At 47.0% G+C, this 18546-nt stretch overlaps 1 protein-coding gene across 1 annotated transcript in view; it reads right to left on the bottom strand.

The window, feature by feature from the left end:
• Nucleotides 1–11475, bottom strand: part of LOC142582500 (uncharacterized) — a 104830-nt gene extending 93355 nt beyond the window's left edge. The window contains exons 1-2 of the mRNA XM_075692301.1: nt 10514–11475; nt 10271–10450 (exon numbers count right to left, since the gene is read on the bottom strand). The gene's annotated coding sequence lies outside the window, so the exon portion shown is untranslated. The remainder of the gene's footprint in view (nt 1–10270; nt 10451–10513) is intronic.
• Between the last annotated feature and the right edge of the window lie 7071 nt (nt 11476–18546).

Below are 18546 nucleotides of genomic sequence, written 5' to 3'. Positions count from 1 at the left end.
ATCTCTACTTTGTTATCACTTTACCTCCCCCTCCCCTCTTTTCCCAGCGTAGGGTAGCAAACCAGATCTTCCCCTCTGGTTAATCTCCCTGCTTATCCCTTTTCCCCTTTCCACCTCTCTCTCTCTCTCTCTCTCTCTCTCTCTCTCTCTCTCTCTCTCTCTCTCTCTCTCTCTCTCTCTCTCTCTCTCTCTCTCTCTCTCTCTACCCAGGTTACTCTACGTAATGCAGCCAGTGTTTGCCTAGGCTCACCTTCCGTGTGGCATTATCCGCACTCTGTTACGTCAGACCAGTTGGCAACGTAACTCAGTCCGGACCGGCTGCGACGCCCGACAGCGGAAAAGTAGGAGGGCAGCGGAAAGAGAGAGAGAGAGAGGGAGACAAGGAAAAGTGCTTGCGCGGCTGAACGTAGGGATTTCCGGACTGCGGCACGTCACGTGCGCGGGCGCGAAGTATTGCGTCACGTCGGATAGTGGAACGCCACGCTTTTGCATTCCTTTCACTCTCGTCTTATAGTGTGTCGCTAAATATAGAACATCCGTCGAAGGTTCCTCGCGAAAAGCTGCGGCTCTTTTTGTGTGTGTGTGCATAAAGAGTTATCGAGCAGCGGGGTTGCCGCGAGTGGCGCAAGACTGGCGTATACTTAAGGGCCGTATCGTGCTTGTTCTAGGATAGCAATTATTCCTATCGGTGTCGCAGCGGGGCAGGCTGGGAATAACCCAGGGTTATTTTGGAGATGGTGCTGTTTAGTGTGACCCGAGTGGCGTTAGCGAGCAGGAATGTTGACCTCGCGGCCGTGTTTCACATATCGAAGGTCATGAGCTGACCCCAGTAAGGTCGCCAATATTGCTGCCCATTGTGTCTTACTTCCATTCTTTAAAGGTCACAGATACACGAGTTCCTGTATGCTTCAATAGTCTCCTCGCCGGTTCGTTTTCCGCTCCGTTCTTTTCGCATATTTGCCGTTACGGGTGCTGCATATATATTTATACATAAAAGGAATTGTGTACACTTGACATCTCCTGCGCGATAGATGACTGTCCCGGGTACTGGACTATGCTGCCATTGCTAATGCTGGTATAGTAACACTATTTGTGTGCTTAATTGTAATTTGTGTCTCTGTTTCTAGTGAGTATTCAGATTTCTTTCTTCGAAGCTTTTTTTCCTTACTTTACTACGTGAGTAGGGCATTTGAAATATTGGGATAGCCGGCCCTAAAGAGGCCCCACCTTTCCATTTCTCTGCACTTTAAATTGTAGCGTCTACTTCTTTTGCAGTGCGTCGGCTTGGAGGGAGAACATGATGATGAAGCTGCGCACGCTTGGTCTGCCGCTTGTTCCCCGATCACCATATGTTCGTCAGTGTGAGAGTTAAAATGTATATATTACTATGTAGCGTGACTGAATGCGTCACTCCATTACCTACAAAATAAAAATAAAGAGCGCCAGATGGAATTGATAACGCGCGAGTGCAGCAACCGAACATACAGAAATTTGCATATGCGGCTTCCGTTGTTTATTTGCCCTCGCGCCAGCAACATACGTGTGGTCCGACAACCCAGTATTCGGCAAAAAAAGAAAAAGAAGCAAGGAAGAGAAAGAAAACGACAATAAAAAGAAACAAATGAGCGATACCTAACAGAAGCATAATGTTTCTTGCGGTCGCACATCTTCGCAAATTTCTGAGCGTTGTGCTTTATTATTATTAATTTGTTTTATTCTCTCCCCATATTCGCTTGTCCACCACGACAATGCTCATTCATTTTACTCCGGGACTCAGTTCTTTAGTGATCTTATTGGTGGCTATTTCGTTCCTCATTCTTTGAAGCTCAACAACTTGTCTGTATCGTTTCATTCAGAATGTGAAGTTGGCAGATTATCTAGTAATCGCGCCTCGCAGTTTCGCAAGCACTGCTTATCTTCCTAATGAAATCGCTAATATGGCATAAGCTGACCTTGCTCGTTGACTCATCGTTCTTTCTTTTTGTTTTGCTCCATTCCTGTGACAAACAGGTTCTGTCAAGGTAGCAGTGCTTAGTTACCTCGTTAAAGGGGGAAAGAATGTCTCGGAACTCGACAAGCCTAGGTTCAACAAGGCTCGCATTCGCGTCCGCGCGGTTGGTTAGTGCGTGCGCTTGGACGTGTGCGATGTCGTTGAGGTTGGGGAGGGAGTCCAGCCGGTAGTGGAGATGTGCCGGGAACCACGTGATTGTATGTGGACGGATTACTCTACCGCCGATGATTATATGTGCTTCTTCGACGATGGAGCCAGAAGCGAATGCCCTGACCGCCGCCCTTCAGTCAGTGAACATTTGAGTTCTCTCTTCGCCTAGGAGTGCAAAAGCAATCACTGCCTGTTCCGCCCTAGTCGGGGTGGAGTCTCTGATGGAGGCCGCGCAAGCGACCTGTCCTTCGTAATTGACTACCGTTGCGACGAGGCCCGATGTGCTCCCATACTGCAGAGCCGTGTCAACGAAGCTGACCATGAGAGGCCGTTCCTTGATCTTCTGGAAGGTCAAAACTACTCCGCACATAGCGTCACCGCTCTTAAATGTATGAGCAACCCAGTGGGCGCGACAAGAGGCTTGGTAAGATGTGCACGTAAGTGCACAAGCAATGAAAGCAAACAGTTGCAGAGAACAATGGAATATACAAAGTAAATATCAATTACAAATGCCGGAAAGCATTGAGACACTTGCATCATAAGACAGAAATGGTGAACAAGTACAAGAAGCACATACTCGACAAAACAAACTAAAAAATAAATTATCCACATAAATTTTTTGTTTGGGTTTTAATTGGAACGTTTGATTTTCATGCACGATCCAATTAATTATGAGGTTTGAGGCCCCCACACAACCGTAGCTTACATCAGTTAACTCGTGAACAATTATTATCAAAGTAACGACGTTTGATAGTAACAAAGCTCCAGCTGTTGCGCACCTGACCAGCATTGTTTAGATCGGCAAAACAAACAAAATTGTTGGGGACTGCACGCAGTCGCGAAGGTGACCTTCCGGTGGAGACGAATTTTCCTTGTTAACTTGTGCCGTTAGTCGCACCTCAGACGCAGCTTGAATAAATGGCTGATAGGACGTGATCGGAATTTAGTAACGGAAATGTTCGCATAAATGTGTGTTGACAGCGCAAGGTCGATGATAGGTAGTCAGTCCCAGACGCTGCACCTCGTAAGCTAGCGAGATGGCTATGTTATGTTCGCTCGTTGATCAAACAGATAAAAACATAAGAAAAAAAAAAGAATAGTCAGATGGCTGAACAGATATAAGAGAAAGGGGAATAGCGAAAACAACGGTTCCAGGCCTGGTGCTTCCCATTGCATACCAAGGGTGGACGTGAGTGCGATATCAAAACAAAAATAAGATGAATGCTTTCAGATGGACCGTTTTCAATTGAAGGAGCCTGGCGTTCCAAAGCAACTGGAGACGCCGTAGCGGGTGTCTCAAAATAATTTAGCTCTGTATTACCTGTTAAAATAAATTGCCGGTTTAATGTCCTGAAATTCCACAGTAAGTTATGTGGGCCGCTGTAGTGGAGGGCTCCGAACGAAGTTTAACTACCTAGGCTTTTTTTAATGGGCACCTGAATCTAAGAGCGCGACTGCTTTTGCATTTCACCAGATAAAAATAAAGTCGCTGTGGCCGAAAATTGAACCCGACTCTAAGGTTTCTTCGTGAAGAACTCGTTCCTTGCCGGACATGCCTGCCGGACACTTAGAAAAAAAAAAGAACATTGTTCAACTGAACGAGCTTCTCGGAGTGCTTGGCGGCTCCAGGGATGAAAGATTGACGGAGCAGTCTCCTGCGTATCATTGAGCCGCTTGGCCACGTACTACCAATAGTGGCAGTCATGCACAATCGCCGTATGACAGCCATCGTTCTAAATTTACAATGGGGCGTTTGTGCAGTTCTGCACGCCAAGTAAGTTTCGGTTTGGGAAACGCATTCTGTATACGCCCAGCCGTACCTCACGCGTGCAGCTCTACTGTTTTCCAAGGCCGAACTTGTTTGCCACTGCAGTCAAGTGCTCTAAACTTTGTCCGTCCGTCCATCCGTCCTTTCCGTTACGTTAACGACGACCGTTGTCCTCATCGATGTTAACTTGTTGTCTTCAGGTTACTACCTCATCCTCAGTTTCACCATCTAATACCGCCAATAAAAAACGTGAACGAAAAGTCGTCAGCCCTTCCACTTTGTGAAGAAGGACGAGCAGCAAAGCTGTTGTGTGTCTTACCTCAAACGACGCATCTATGTAATTATTATTATTATTATTATTATTATTATTATTATTATTATTATTATTATTATTATTATTATTATTATTATTATTTAGGTCGCCTAGGCGACTATGACGTAACCACAGCACACAACATCCACTGGTGGTAACAGTGTGTATAGGACGCAGGTGGCAGTTCAACCGAGCCTCGAGATCGACGGTAGCGACGATATACAGTGTACGAAACGAAACGCATTTGTTTGCAAGTTGCGATTGCGCATACTTCCTCGTTAATTAGCCGAATGAAACTTGGAAGAATTAGAGTTTTATTCTAGCGGACAAACATGGGGCTGTCCATTTCCCTCCCGTAGAAGCCCACGCATTGACAGCAGAGGGGAATTCCACAATATCTACAACTTCACTGTGAACTACGCAATTACGAAAATAGATGAAACTCGGCGTAATGTTAGATCGAGTCGTCTTAGCGACTAACCTTCATACAATTTGTTTCGGGAAAGTTTCGATAAAACAAGAGTTACAGCCGTTTTCTGACCCAACTCCGTAGACGGCCATATATTGAAAGCAGACGGGAATTCTGTAACGTTTACAACTTCACTGCGCTCTAACTAATAAATACAGGTAAATGAAACTCGGCGTAATGATAGAGTAATCTTAGCGACCAATTTCAAAATGATTTCTTTCCAGGCTACCTGCATTACATTGAGCGCAACAGAGCATTCGCGAGAAACTGGAGGGGAAAATTTTTGCGTGTCGAAGCGACGCGTAGACGGTTTCGACCACCGCCGCAGGGCTATATGCAGCATCGCTGTTAAAAAAGAAAATCTTTGTTCGTGGGATTGCTCGTGCCTCCTACAGTTATAGCAAACCGCCTTATATAGAACGGCATTCTGACCCACACAGACATGCCCACGGTCATGCATGGCCATGTGCCCTTGCCTGCTATGTGTAACCAAAACAATCAATTGCTGTGTAATATCTGCATGGTGCATAATCGCCGCGTAGGTCTCTTTAAAGCACACAGACTTGTTAAGATAACAGCGCATCATATAGTTTCATAATAGCGTTGGAGCACCAACGCTGTGGCGACACATCGGGTGGTGCATATATACGAATTTGGGCCACACGCGCGGAGTGTGGCCAAATGAGTTCATAAAACTAAGCTTACCTAGCACCGGCATTATAACTCATGTATAGCAATTTGTTCTTGGCAGCCGCACGTGCTAACCACGGCGCTTCCGAAACTTTCGAAAGAAATGCGCCAAAAACGAGAAACTTGGCGGAAAACGATGCCGAAAACATCGACGGAGTCACTGCAGCCACGACATTGCCATGACAGCGCTGCGATTTGTTTTGCAATTTAACTCGCACAATTCACAGCGGTCAGGTGGCCTCTATGCCAGCCAAGAAAATGTAGAGTAAGAAAGTGCATTCTTTTGCGCAAATAACTTAGGTGGCACTGCATCGTTTCGCTCCGTTATATAACACGTTTGGGGTCCCTGAGGTGGATATTCCGCAGCCTGGTTCCTCAAGACGACTCACAAAGGCCGAAAAGCTAAGACTGCCATTAGAAATAGTAACTCAAGCGTCAAAGGATGTGGGCGTACCGTGAATGCCAAACTTATACATATTTTTGAATCACTGCATTATTCTTCTTCCGCAACCCCCGAAATATCTTACAACCGCTGGATTCTGGCGATTCCCTCGCAGCGGCAAGCGCCATTATTTACTGAGGAACAAGCAAGCAAAATACGGCTGCCACGGCTGTCAGAAAATTCTGCTGTAGCGGTAAATCAAAGCCAAAGAAATCACTGAAGCTTGCTGTCTTTACCTCACATCACATGCACAGTGCCAACAATGTGAGACTGCGGAACTTGTCAGCGTTCTAGAATCAATTTTAAAAGATGTATCAGGAAAACGCTAAACATAGTGAAACTGACATGTGCATTTATATTTCGAGTTCAGGCCTCAGGTTTTCTGTCTTTTTTTTTTAACAGCGGGTTTCCAAAGCACAGAATCTCGGGAAGACAGACTTGAGATCAACATGGGTCGAAGCTTCAGCATAGAGTCAAGGGTACTTTCTTTAGCGCAATACAACGGACACAAGTGAGACGACAGGACAAGGCGCTACTCTCAACTGACACCATTTTACTGTGTCACTTCTTTATAGAGAGCAGAATCCAGAAGAACATGCGCACTGAGCATCATGTGCAGGAATCCACCAACATTCTATCACCAGAGCGCACTCATGTGACAGAATCCAGAAAACCATAATTATATTCCACGCTGTACAAGGTTAAAGAAGGCACACTAATGCACTGCGAACCCAATGACTGTATGAAAAAAGCTTCCGATAATTCTCGGGTGGTGTTATCACGGTTCTTTTTCAAAATTGTAGTATCACAAAACATAGCTTTGCACTTACATATCTTAAAATGACGAGCTAAATGGGAACCTGTGCCTGTCGGTATGGAACGCTGATGTTCTCTAAGGCGCTCGTGATCTCAGCGGCCTGACTGCCCTACATACACTTTGCCGCAATACAACGGAATCTGATATGTCACACTGGCGCTGCAATCTACAACCTTCGCGTGGTTCTTTTCATAATCTGGTTTTTTACTTGTTTTTGAGATACGGTTGTACATCACTGACAGTTTCCGAGGAGCAGAAAACACTATCTATCGGAGACATTCTTTAGATTGTGATCAACTCTATGACAATACGGCACAACTTCAGGCCTCTTCTTTTGTGTAACACAGTTACTTTTATCACACTTCCCTTTCAGTTTCTGAAGCAATATCTCAAAGACTGACGTCACCACCACCGCACTTGGGTGACTCGCAGCCTGCAGCCTATTTAACTGTGACATGAAACTCTGGTTCGCAGTGTGGTGACAGGATTTCATTAACGAAGATTCTAGACACATCAAAGCAATGGCGCGTTTCACAATCTTTGAGTGCGCAGACGCATAAGGCGAAAATTCCTTACGTGCACGTCGCGAGTACATCCAACAGGCGCATTGTGCTGAACCATCTTTCTTCTACTGTGGGCCCTGATTTCTGTGTGTCTGTGTCATCTCCTGAACCTGCTGTTCTCGTCAGTGCCATAGCGTTTGCTGTCTTAGACAATGACTTGGTTCAAATTTTTAGATATGTTGACGATTTTCTTGTTGTGATAAAACAGACTAACAACGAATGTTCCGTTACGGTAGCTGATATTTTAACTCTGTTCAATGACAATGGCAAAGGTTTAACTTTCACACATGGGCTACCTATAGGGACGGTAAACCATGGTTTTGAGATTTTCAGCTATCCTTACAAACAGGTCACGCCAGTCGGATGTACTCGCCACGTGCACGTAAAGAACTTTTACCTGATGCGTCTGCGCACTCAAAGATTGTGAAACGCGCCATTGCTTTGATGTGTCTAGAATCTTTGCTAATGAAATCCTGCCATCACTCTGCGAACCAGAGTTTCAGTGCACAGTTAAATAGGCTGCAGGCTGTGGGTTACCCAAGTGTGGTGGTGACGTCAGTCTCTGAGGTATTGCTTCAGAAACTGAAAGGGAAGCGTCACAAAAGTAACTGTGGTACACAAAAGAAGAGGCCTGGAGTTGTGCCGTATTGCCATAGAGTGGCTCACAATTTAAGAATATCGCCACTAGATACCCAATTCCGGTAGTGTTTTCTGCTCATCAGAAGCTGTCAATGTCTTGCAGCCGTAATATAAAAGAAGTAAAAAACCAGATTGTAAAAAGAACCACGCGAAGGTTGTAGATTGCAGCGTCGGTGTGGCATATCAGATTCCGTTGTATTGTGGCAAAGTGTATGTGAGGGCAGTCAGGCCGCTGTGTTAATAAGCGCTGTAGAGAACACGAGCGATCCATACCGACAGGCACAGGTTCCCAGTTAGCTCAACATTGTAAAATATGCAAGTGCAAAGCTATGTTTCGATATACTACGATTTTGAAAAAGAACCGGGATACCACCTCCCGAGAATTATCGGAAGCTTTTTTCACACAGTCATTGGGTTCGCAGTGCATTACTGTGCCTTCTTTAACTTTGTACAGCGCTGAATATAATTTCTTGGATTCGGTCACATGAGTGCGCTCTGGTGATCGGATGTTGGTGGTCCCTGCACATGGTACTCACCGCGCATATCCTTCTAGATTTTGCTTCCTATAAAGAAGTGACGCAATAAAGTGATGTCAGTTCAGAGTAGCGTCTTGTCCTGTCGTCTCTCTTGTGTCCGTTGTTTCGCGCTAAAGAAAGTAATTATGGATTCGCGCTAACTAGGCCCACCAACGCATTGTGGTAGACTCAAGAATTTCACAAGGGGACTTATCTCTATCGGCATAGAACTACTTTCCTTGAGAGAAATTGGGGGATAGTGAGCTATGTAAACGCTGCCAAGGAAAACACTGGTTGCCCTGAAGTCCCCTTATTGAAACTTTTGCTTTAGGCGATACCATCGGTGGACGACGAAGGGAAGTATCTTGGTCTCCCACTGTCGATATCAAGTGACAGTTATTTAAGCGCACTCCCACCGTGTAGCCGAGTTGAAGACATGTCAGCGCGAAGAACTACCACCGAAGTAGGCAGCCGAGTGGTTTCAATTGCCGCAGATATAGGTTGGCGCAAGCCAGGTGAATAAAGGAGTTGCATTCTTTGGATCAGCGCTGAAAACGAATTCGGGCAGTAGAAAAAGGGAAGAACACAGGACGAGCGCTGTCTAACAACTAAAGTTTATTAAGTAAAGCGCAAAAAAGTGAAAAGAAGACGCCATCTGCGCGCGCATGTCATTAAATCGCATGGAATCACATGGACTATAGTTGGGGTTATATTCTGGCACCGATTTGTTACTCTTTAGCCACCTCGCTAATTACGTTCATTGATTAATCGAATAAAGATATTTTCGACGATCGCGAATTTCGAATTTAGGAGTCTTAACTTTAGAAGACTCGAATTTAAGACTCGAATTTAGAAGTCGTAGCAGTGTGCGGCATCATAAGGGAGTGGGCAAACTGAACTGAATGCCCAGAATTTCTGCGTACGAATACAGTCGCATCCATGTTTGTGCTTAAAATGTTTGTCGTGAACTTTCGCCGTCGATGAAAACAGTATAATTATGAGGCTGCACGAATGCCAAGCCTAGAGCATGCTGACGACATTTTTCCCAGCTTCGAGTGCATTGGTTTGCATCTTTCTATGCACTTGAAATGCCACCTGCAATAAGAACACCAGCACCACCTGCGCGCCTGAAGTCAGGTTATACAGATATACGCGAGCGGCAACCACCTAAGGTAGATAGAGTGAGAGAGAGAGATTGTAGACAGGAAGATGCGCTCTTAATTCTGCTAACGCAGAGACAGCTCATGCGAGCTGTTTCTAGTAACGCTTCGCGACGTTCGTAAAGCAATGACAAGAATTTATTCTCAATGCAGTCCTATCGTTTCGGTACGTGTCTTATCCAAACAAAAGTCCTTGCGAAGGGCTCTGTCCACAGCACCGCAGTAACACTCAGAGATGGCTGGAGGACAGTCATCCTGTAAACTGCGATTGCAGAGGCAATGTAGCAGCGCGGTAGGCCTTCGGCAACTCCGCGGTGCTCGCACGAATAGACGACTCACGGTGCCACTGCTAAGACGCTGTGTTGCGGTGGCTGCCGCCACCCACTAGTGCGTTTCAAACAGGTGAGCCGGAGAAAATGGTACAGGGACGCGCGCACGCTATAGCGAGAGCGTTCATGCGGCTACGAAGCAGTGCTGCGACGCCACAGGAACGCGCTGTAGACTCGGCCGCCTGCATTAATTACCGGCAGTGGTCACATTTTCTCCGGTCATGCCAGCAGAAAAGGAGAAACAGAATTATGTCGGTGTTTTATGAGGCACAGTGCAAGGCCACGGAGTGCAGAAAACTCCGCATCCGATATAGGCGCGTGCGTCTCAAAACGTGTACGGCCGAATGAGCAAACGGCAGGAGCCCTCGCACCACTGTCCTTGATTAAGAGCAAAGTGTTCTCACCTCAGAATGATCGGCGCCGTAGATGCAACAGTTCGTGGCACCAGAAAGATTACAAACACGTTCCAGAAGCCAACTTTAAGAAGGGTCACGGTCCAGTTCTTCTTTGAGACCACAAAGCGGCCGAAAGAACACCATCACGTCTTTGATCACAACGTATGGAACAGGCAGCAGAACGCTCGGCTAAAAAAAACAGAGGTAGTCACATGACACTCTGTTTTGAAGTGGCTCTTCTCTCGTACGTACGTGACTGCGCTCGTGTGTATCAGGCACAGCTGCAGTCAGGCCGAGAGTCGCAGCAGCAGCAGTGGGCGGGCGAGCGATCGCGGCCTCGGCGACGTGTACGCTGCTCTCGCGGTACGTGCGTATACGCCTACATGCCGTGTGTGTGCGTGTGCAGCAACAGACGGCACACGCAGCAGCCTCAGCGATGATCACCGCGGCCGGGCTCTGCAGTGACGGCGACGTCGGCGACGGGGAACGCGCGCGGCGCGCATCCTCGCTGCCAGTTCGAGCGTGGCCGGGCGCAGTCGAACAAAACGGCGTGCACCGGTTCCTGTTGCATTCCAGCCGCGTCGACAACGGCACCACCGTGGCCGGTGCTGTAGTTAGTAGTCGGTGCCGGTGCTGGTGTATGCCGCACCAGTGCGCGGTTATGCGCAGTTGTCCTTGGGAGCTCCGATCCTCGGCCCCTTCACAACCTCGGTTCAGACCGAATGCTCGACCTCGCGACGGCCTTCTTCGCCGGCGTTCGCTTCGCAAAAGAAAGGAGCAGCAGACGCTGCCTTCGAAGGTCAACTGTGTTAGTCGCACACATACGCCGATGGCAGTCGAAGGCCTCTGTATGAATAATAAACCATATGTACTCTCTCGCACAGGTTTGGGCGTGCGTTTCACCGATGAAGACGCTTCGGTTGTGCTGCACAGAAATGACAAGTTGTGTGCTTACAGCAGCGTGCGTGCGCTCTGTTGTCTTCTGGCAGGAGTTACGCCCATCGACCATCGAGCAACATAGAGGAAAAGCGGTGCTCTCTCGAATTGCCACTTACACGCTCGAGGCCGCCAATAGGTCTGGGCTACGCGCCGGGCTTACCGGCATGTTACATCGAAGTACGACATTTACCGTGGCTGGCTCGTGGTTGTCCGGATGCACTCCGAAGGTAACCAGGCGTACAATGTCTATGTAGTTGCTTTGTCTGGTGATGTTGAGTACATTTACAAAAGTAAACAAAATGCATAAACCGTTAGGTTCAGTCCGACCGGTCGACGTAACACACAGCCGAATTTTGTTTGGGCAGTAAATTCAGGTCATCGGTGTTATGCTTGGGATGACTCGGTGACACTCGTCAGGTTTAGTGTGCTAAATAATGAAGTGACGATTCCGCGAACCCGTTCGTCGATATTACGCCATGCGATGACTGCCTGTCCGGCCAATACATGTATGCTCCGTCTCTCTCTCTTTCTCTCTCTCTCTCTCGCTCATGATAACGCTTGTGCCCTTTGATATAACGACTTTGTTATCGCATGGCGCGAAATCGACGCGCCGACGCCAAGCCTAAAGTACTTCGTAGGTTTGTACTATATTGAAAGCATTAGAGTTTCTTTTTATAGTTGTTGAATTTTTCTGTCTGTCTGCATATCATCGTTTCGAAATGAAATAATTGTTGGAAGCCAGCGCAGTTAGTGTCTTTCTTTTTTTTTGTCCCCGTTCTTCCTGACGCTGTTTAAAGCAGGGTATATCCCACGTGGCTAACCATTAGGAGGCAATAAAGGCTCAAATTTTCCCCCATGACTAAGGAACTAAAGATTTTTTTTTTTTTTTGTGATCGCGTAGATTATTTGAGCTAGGGGATCAAGTGGAGATGTTGGAAGTGCCGTGCATAGTTCTGCATGCTGCGGCGGGAACGAAATGAGCTAGGAAAGTGTTCCCTCTGTCAGAATGACAAGCTCTTCGACAAGTCGGGAAAAAGAGAGGTTGGCGCTGAAGCATCCATAATCTTTCAGCTAGAATTCGAAGATGCATACCTCCATGAGCCTTCAAGGAAGCTGCGTGTTCACGGCGAAAGCCTTTCGAGCCGTTTCTTCGGAGACGTGCGGCAACATGAATGATTCCCGTATGCGGCTGCATTTGCACAAAGCTGCCGGCAGTGACATTGCCGATGCCGAATGTTATTGCTGCATATTCGCTCTCAAGGTAAAGCGTCTGGGCGATGGCTTCGGTGTCCCTGCTTTTGCCCTCCGTTCAGAGCTTTCTGGTGGAAGATCGGCACACCTTGATGAAGGAGGAAACGGAACATACAGGAATATACGAGCACGAGTGTAGAGCGCCGTGCTGATAGACTGGTGGCGTGTGCTCTGCGATGATTATCATCATGCCAGCGGCATCGTTTGACTTGCTGATAGTGCAACGACTTCGCATACGGCCCTGAAAAGGCATTACGACCAACAGAAAGTCAGCGCCTCGGATTAAGTGCGCAAGGCTGCCTTCGTAAAGTGTAATAAAAATTATTTCCCGAAAATTTTTCACGCCAGCCTATCAGCTATGGCGCCTATGATATCAAGCCTATGCTGCGTATCCTCCTTATTCTATTCTCTGAAATGATCTTATTTGTTTATTTCGGAGTCTGATATGATCGTATGAGATTACTTAATGTAAGGGTTATGCAGAATGGGCTTATTTTTTCACCCTGTTTTCAACTCGTGGTGATATTTAAGAGTCGTATGTAGAAGACATTGGCGTTCCTATTAGAAGGTGCCGTCGATATTGGTTCTGTCGTGTGGTGACTTTCCATAAATAGACGCACACATTGCAGATGAGTTGATTCCCATTTACTATACTGTGCAGGTATTCCAAAAGGGCCTCTTCTTGGGTAAGTTGGTGCTTAGATTTCCTAGGTATACTTGATTGTGGCGCGAGATCTGTTTCGTGAAGAGGGACAGAAAAAAAGAAGACAGTGAAGACTTCTTCTTTCCCTTTTCACGAAATCTATTTCGCGCCACAATCAAGTATACCTAGCAAATGTCCAAGTATTGTTGGACAACTTAGCATACAATTCGGAAACACATTGAGAAGCACGGGCAGTGTCATAAGTGGCACCTGGGATGCCGTAGGAATGAGACAAACGTAATGTAAAACACTATGCATACTCTCAAATGCCGAGCAACAAAAACACATTGATGCTCAATATTTTTCATACATCCGAGAGCTCAAAGTCGTAAACTACTGTAAACTAACTTTTCTTAAATTTTTTCCAGGCGCTAAAGAAAACGGGCTTCAGTCCACGCTACGAAGGTGGTAGCCCAGCAAAGCTGTGGTATCACCTGATCCGATAGATCAGTGCGACGTAGCCTTGAACTGAGTCCTGCCGAGCCCGAGCACGCCGCCTTTGTGCATATTGACGTTGTGTTGCTTTCGTCGCTCATCGTACTAGCGCTGCTCTTGGGGAGTCCTAACTGTGCGTGGCTTGCTTGGGGGACGAACCGCTCCATCAACGGAGCGTCGTCAGGCACTCGACTTCTTATTTGATTACCTCCAATCAATCGGCTTTCTCTCAGAACTCTAACTGTTATTCGGACTGCTACATCGCATGAAAGCCAACAGTGAATTCAAGACGACTCATATATTTGGACAAGTAGGAGCCAAAGCGAAATGAAGATATGGAGTTTTATTTAAATTTTTTTCCTGCCCTCCTCCTAGGGCTTTTCTCTGCTTTCTTCTACTCTCTTGCAGAGCAACGTGTAGGTGAGCACTTCTACGCCGGCAAACCTCTCTGCATTTACATAAAGAGCTCTCTCTGTCTTCTTTTCCGGAGAAGGTGACGATGAAATTGTGCGCGCAGGCTTTCTTCTCGGTCCGCCAAATGACTGCCGCGTCTGCACCTTGTGTATGACGATAATTGTGAGACTATCGTTAGCCTGTATTCCCATGTTTGTGTTCCCATGTATTACCCGCCGTGGTTGCTCAGTGGCTTTCGTGTTGAGCTGCTGAGCACGAGGTCACGGGATCGAGTCCCGGCCACGGCAGCCGCATTTCGATAGGGGCGAAATGCGAAAACGCCCGTGTACCTAGATTTAGGTGCACGTTAAAGAGCCCCGGGTCGTCGAAATTTCCGGAGTCCTCCACTACGGCGTGCCCCATAATCAGAAAGTGGTTTTGGCACGTAAAACCCCATAATTTAATTTAATTATACCCATGCATTCTTGAGGTCGGTTTCTCCGACGTCCTGCGAGTCGCTGCACCTGCAAAATCAGTGTAGGCAAGCCGGCCGGATATATCGAGCTGCCGATTCATTTCTGCCCACTAAGCTTAACACGGAATTCTGGTCGTACAAGAGGGACGCAAGTTTGCCCAGACCCAAGTACACAACGAAATCATTTTAAAATTAATAATAATAATAATATTTGGGGTTTTACGTGCCAAAACCACTTTCTGATTATGAGGCACGCCGTAGTGGAGGACTCCGGAAATTTTGACCACCTGGGGTCCTTTAACGTGCACCTAAATCTAAGCACACGGGTGTTTTCGGATTTCGCCCCCATCGAAATGCGGCCGCCGTGGCCGGGATACGATCCCGCGACCTCGTGCTCAGCAGCCCAACATCATAGCCACTGAGCAACCACGGCGGGTCATTCGTTAAAATTAGGCTGTCACTCATGTCTATCGCAGGTTGTGTATTTTACGACCATTCTAGCTTAACTTGAGAAACGCTCTGACATTGCTTGCGTCGACCTAAATGCGCTGCCCGTTAAAGACACTCAGCCTAGTGAGCCCTCTGAGCATGTGCCGGCAGTGTTATAACTTCGGAGGCTTCTACCTGCGGGTCCTTTGTGGAGGCGGTGCGACGCATGAGACATATAACATGTCGTCAGTACCTCGGTGAATCCAAATCGCAAACATTTGGCACGTAATAGCGGTAATAGAGAAAAACACATAATATAACGAGCATAGTATATACCGCCATTGTTATAAATATGATGCACGAGAAAAAAATATTGCGATTCATATGGTTAAGCATTTGTCGAGGGACCGAAAGGTTGCGAGTGCGAGCACCATTCCACGAATGAAGTTTATTTTGTCAAATTTGAAAGTCAAGTTTTTCCAATTATCTTCATGCGTTCGCAGACATATATAGTAGAAGTCACGGATGTACGCACTTAACGTCGTAGCTGTCATTAACGTACCAGTCTCTTTACGCACTCGAAGCCTTGCTTTTGTAATCAGGGCTCCGCGATGCGTTCCGACCATAGCGTAGCCACCACGGTCATTAACTGTTAGCCTTAGCCTTGAACGTCACCTGCAGCGGCAAAAGGGTTACTGCATGCTGCGTCCTGTTTACGGTTCAACGAAATGGAACAAAGCAGCAAAGTATAATGAAGCGTACTGTTTGTTTTCCTGTTTTTCGGCTGCAACCCAGTTTCTAAAATTACGTTACGTCAGCTTCACGTCACCTGCGACGGTACGGTGCTAGCGAGTCAATTAAGGCAACAGATTGCATCTGTGAATATCTCTCTCTTTGTCGCTCGCACTCTGTCTTTGTTTTCTTTACTGCGTTACGCGGAACGCGGCAACAATCCGAAAATGTTTTTTTTCCCTTGTTTTAGTGCAGCAGCTGCTTCCATCTTGCTCATGATTTCGCTCACGTCGCCCAGTTCTGCAGTGGCTGTCCTCACCTAGTTACGACCCTTTAATGCCGAGTCATTCGTATATGATAAGGAATAAATGTGGCGAAAGCTTCCTTTTACAGAACAGCGTTGCGTTCCGACAAGCTTCTGAACAATTAAAACACCTTGCCTAGAGGTAAGTTGTTTTAATTAAATGGAGGCTGAGCACTGTGCGCTCATTGTCTCTGTCAGAAATTAAGAGAAATAAAACATACGCGTGGGTTAGAATACGAAGTGGTTTAACTCTACAACATAATTAAAGTTGCCATGAAGAGCGCCATAGCGCCTGCAAGTTTAGCTCTGTGACATCCGGTTCATCTACCGCAGCTGTATGAGTTCAGTCAAGGGGACTTATATAGCCCGGCTATCCTTGAACTTATCTCCAGGTGAATGTTCAGCTTGTCAGCGGTGTCAGCTGTCTTACATGCACCGAGGCTTGTTGCTTGCGGCAAAGGGTTGCGACGGAGTAGCTGCCCGCTAGCTGTGCCACTGGGGCCACCCGTTCACTCTGACTGCGGTGGTGGTGGCAGGCGGGGTTAGCCTGGCGTGCTTGGCCCCCGCAGGCGTTTGGTGTGTTGCGGCACCACGTACCCGAGCACACGAGGGTTGGCCCCTCCCGCGTGTAGCCTTGCGCGGCTTAGCCGTGTCTGGGGAAAGGGGGATCCTGGGGGTTGAGCTGATGCTGGGTGTTTGGACCTTTAAGGCCCCCCGGCGGCGGCAACACACCCCTTTGGCCTCTGCTTCACATAGACGGCACCCCCGGACTGACCCACCCGGGGGAAATCGGTAGTTGCCTTTTCCTGTCTCTCTCTCCCTCCAGCCTTCGTCTTTCTCTCACTTTCAATCTTTCCTGTCTTCTCCTGGCTTCCCTTTACTTCCAATGTTCCAGGCAGCAAGGGTTAACCTTGTGTGAATAGCCAACCTAGGTTATTTCATATTTGGTTATAGTGATTATAGTTTGGTTATAGGACCTGTTCATACAGTCCCTGTAGCTTCCCCTTGTAGGGCTCCATGGTGGGTGGCTGGCGTTATTGCCGAAATTTAAATTTGTCTATGGCTAGCTCCTTTCCTCGCCTTCCCTATCGCCCTCAGAAAAGAGGGCGCACCGAAGATGTTTTCCAGTTCTTTGGACGCCAAAGCCCGAACTTCCCACGGTACCATGTGATCCATTGAGAAAAATCTGATAAACAAGTACGAAACATTTCCCCTTTTCTAGTTTCAAAGTCCTTAACTGATGTCCTTGGTCCAGGCTACAAGGTATCAAGGCTGGCAAGTGGTGATATCCTGTTAGAGCTGCATGATCAGAAACAATACGAAAAGTTGCCCAGTCTAGTATCATTCAACTGTTCGAAATACTCGAACAAACTGTTCGAGTATTTTTTACACTACACCTAACCTTTTTTTTTTTTTTCTGTGATTTGTCTACCCAATTCTTCTTTCTTTCACCATCATTGTAAGTTTTCTTTCCAGCCAGGACAATGCTGTTGATTTTATGCTGACTACTGTAACCGGATAACAACTCTGCTATATGTATTTTTTTTTTTTCCTTTGTTATCTGTATTTCCTGTATTTTCTTTTCTTTTTCGTGTGTGTGAAAAAAAGAGAAAAAAAGGAAGAAAAAAAAGGGAAAGAAAAACAACCACTGTATTGCTGTCAAAGTGGGGGCCCGTGGCCTTGTCAAGCTGTCCAACGGCAGCTTTTACTACGGGTCCCCGCCATCATCTGTACCATGGTGGCAAAATAAAATTTGAATTTGAATTTGAATTTGAATTTGGGGATGTACCATTGACAGTAACTCCACACCGCACTCTGAACACCACCCGCGGCGTTGTCTCGGATGATGATTTGCTCCAGCTGACAGAGGCTGAGCTCTTGGAGGGCTTCAGTGAGCAGAATGTTGTCAATGTGAGAAGAACTAAGATGAGAAGGGATGGTAAATAAATTCAAACGAAGCACCTAATACTCACATTTGGTTCAAGTATTCTGCCCTAGTTTGTAGAGGCCGGGTACATCAAGATCCGTGTCAGACCATATGTGCCGAATCCCCTAAGATGTTTCAAATGCCAGCGTTTCGGCCACAGTTCGCAGAGCTGCCGGAGCCGCCAAACATGTGCGAAATGTAGTACCCTTGAACACGCCACTGAAGCTTGTAAGAACTCTCTCCACTGTGTAAACTGTGACGGGGATCACGCCGCGTACTCGCGGTCGTGCCCCTCCTGGAAGAAGGAAAAAGAAATTGTAACGATAAAAGTAAAAGAGAATATATCGTTCAAAGAGGCACCGAAGGCGGGTAGCATACCTGCCAAAGAAAAGCTTTGCCGAAGTGGCGCGTCAGGGGACAGCGTCACAACGGCCTCCAGCGGCTGTCCGACCCACAAGCAGTGAGTCGGCAGTCGGTCCATCCTTCTCGAAATCCGACGTACTGCATCCGGAAACTAGTATCTTTACGGCTGAGGCCTACGCACTGCTGTCGGCCGTAAAGCATATAAATAAATCAAAACTCCAGAAATCAGTTATATATGCGGACTCCCTTAGTGTTGTGAAGGCCTTGATGTCTTTCTGTAACCACAAAATCCGGTAATTAATGAACTCTACTCCGTACTGTGTAAAGCATATAT

This window comes from Dermacentor variabilis, chromosome 5 (assembly GCF_050947875.1).
Source record: "Dermacentor variabilis isolate Ectoservices chromosome 5, ASM5094787v1, whole genome shotgun sequence".
Classification (NCBI taxonomy): domain Eukaryota; kingdom Metazoa; phylum Arthropoda; class Arachnida; order Ixodida; family Ixodidae; genus Dermacentor; species Dermacentor variabilis.
This window is presented reverse-complemented; position numbering and strand designations above follow the sequence as displayed.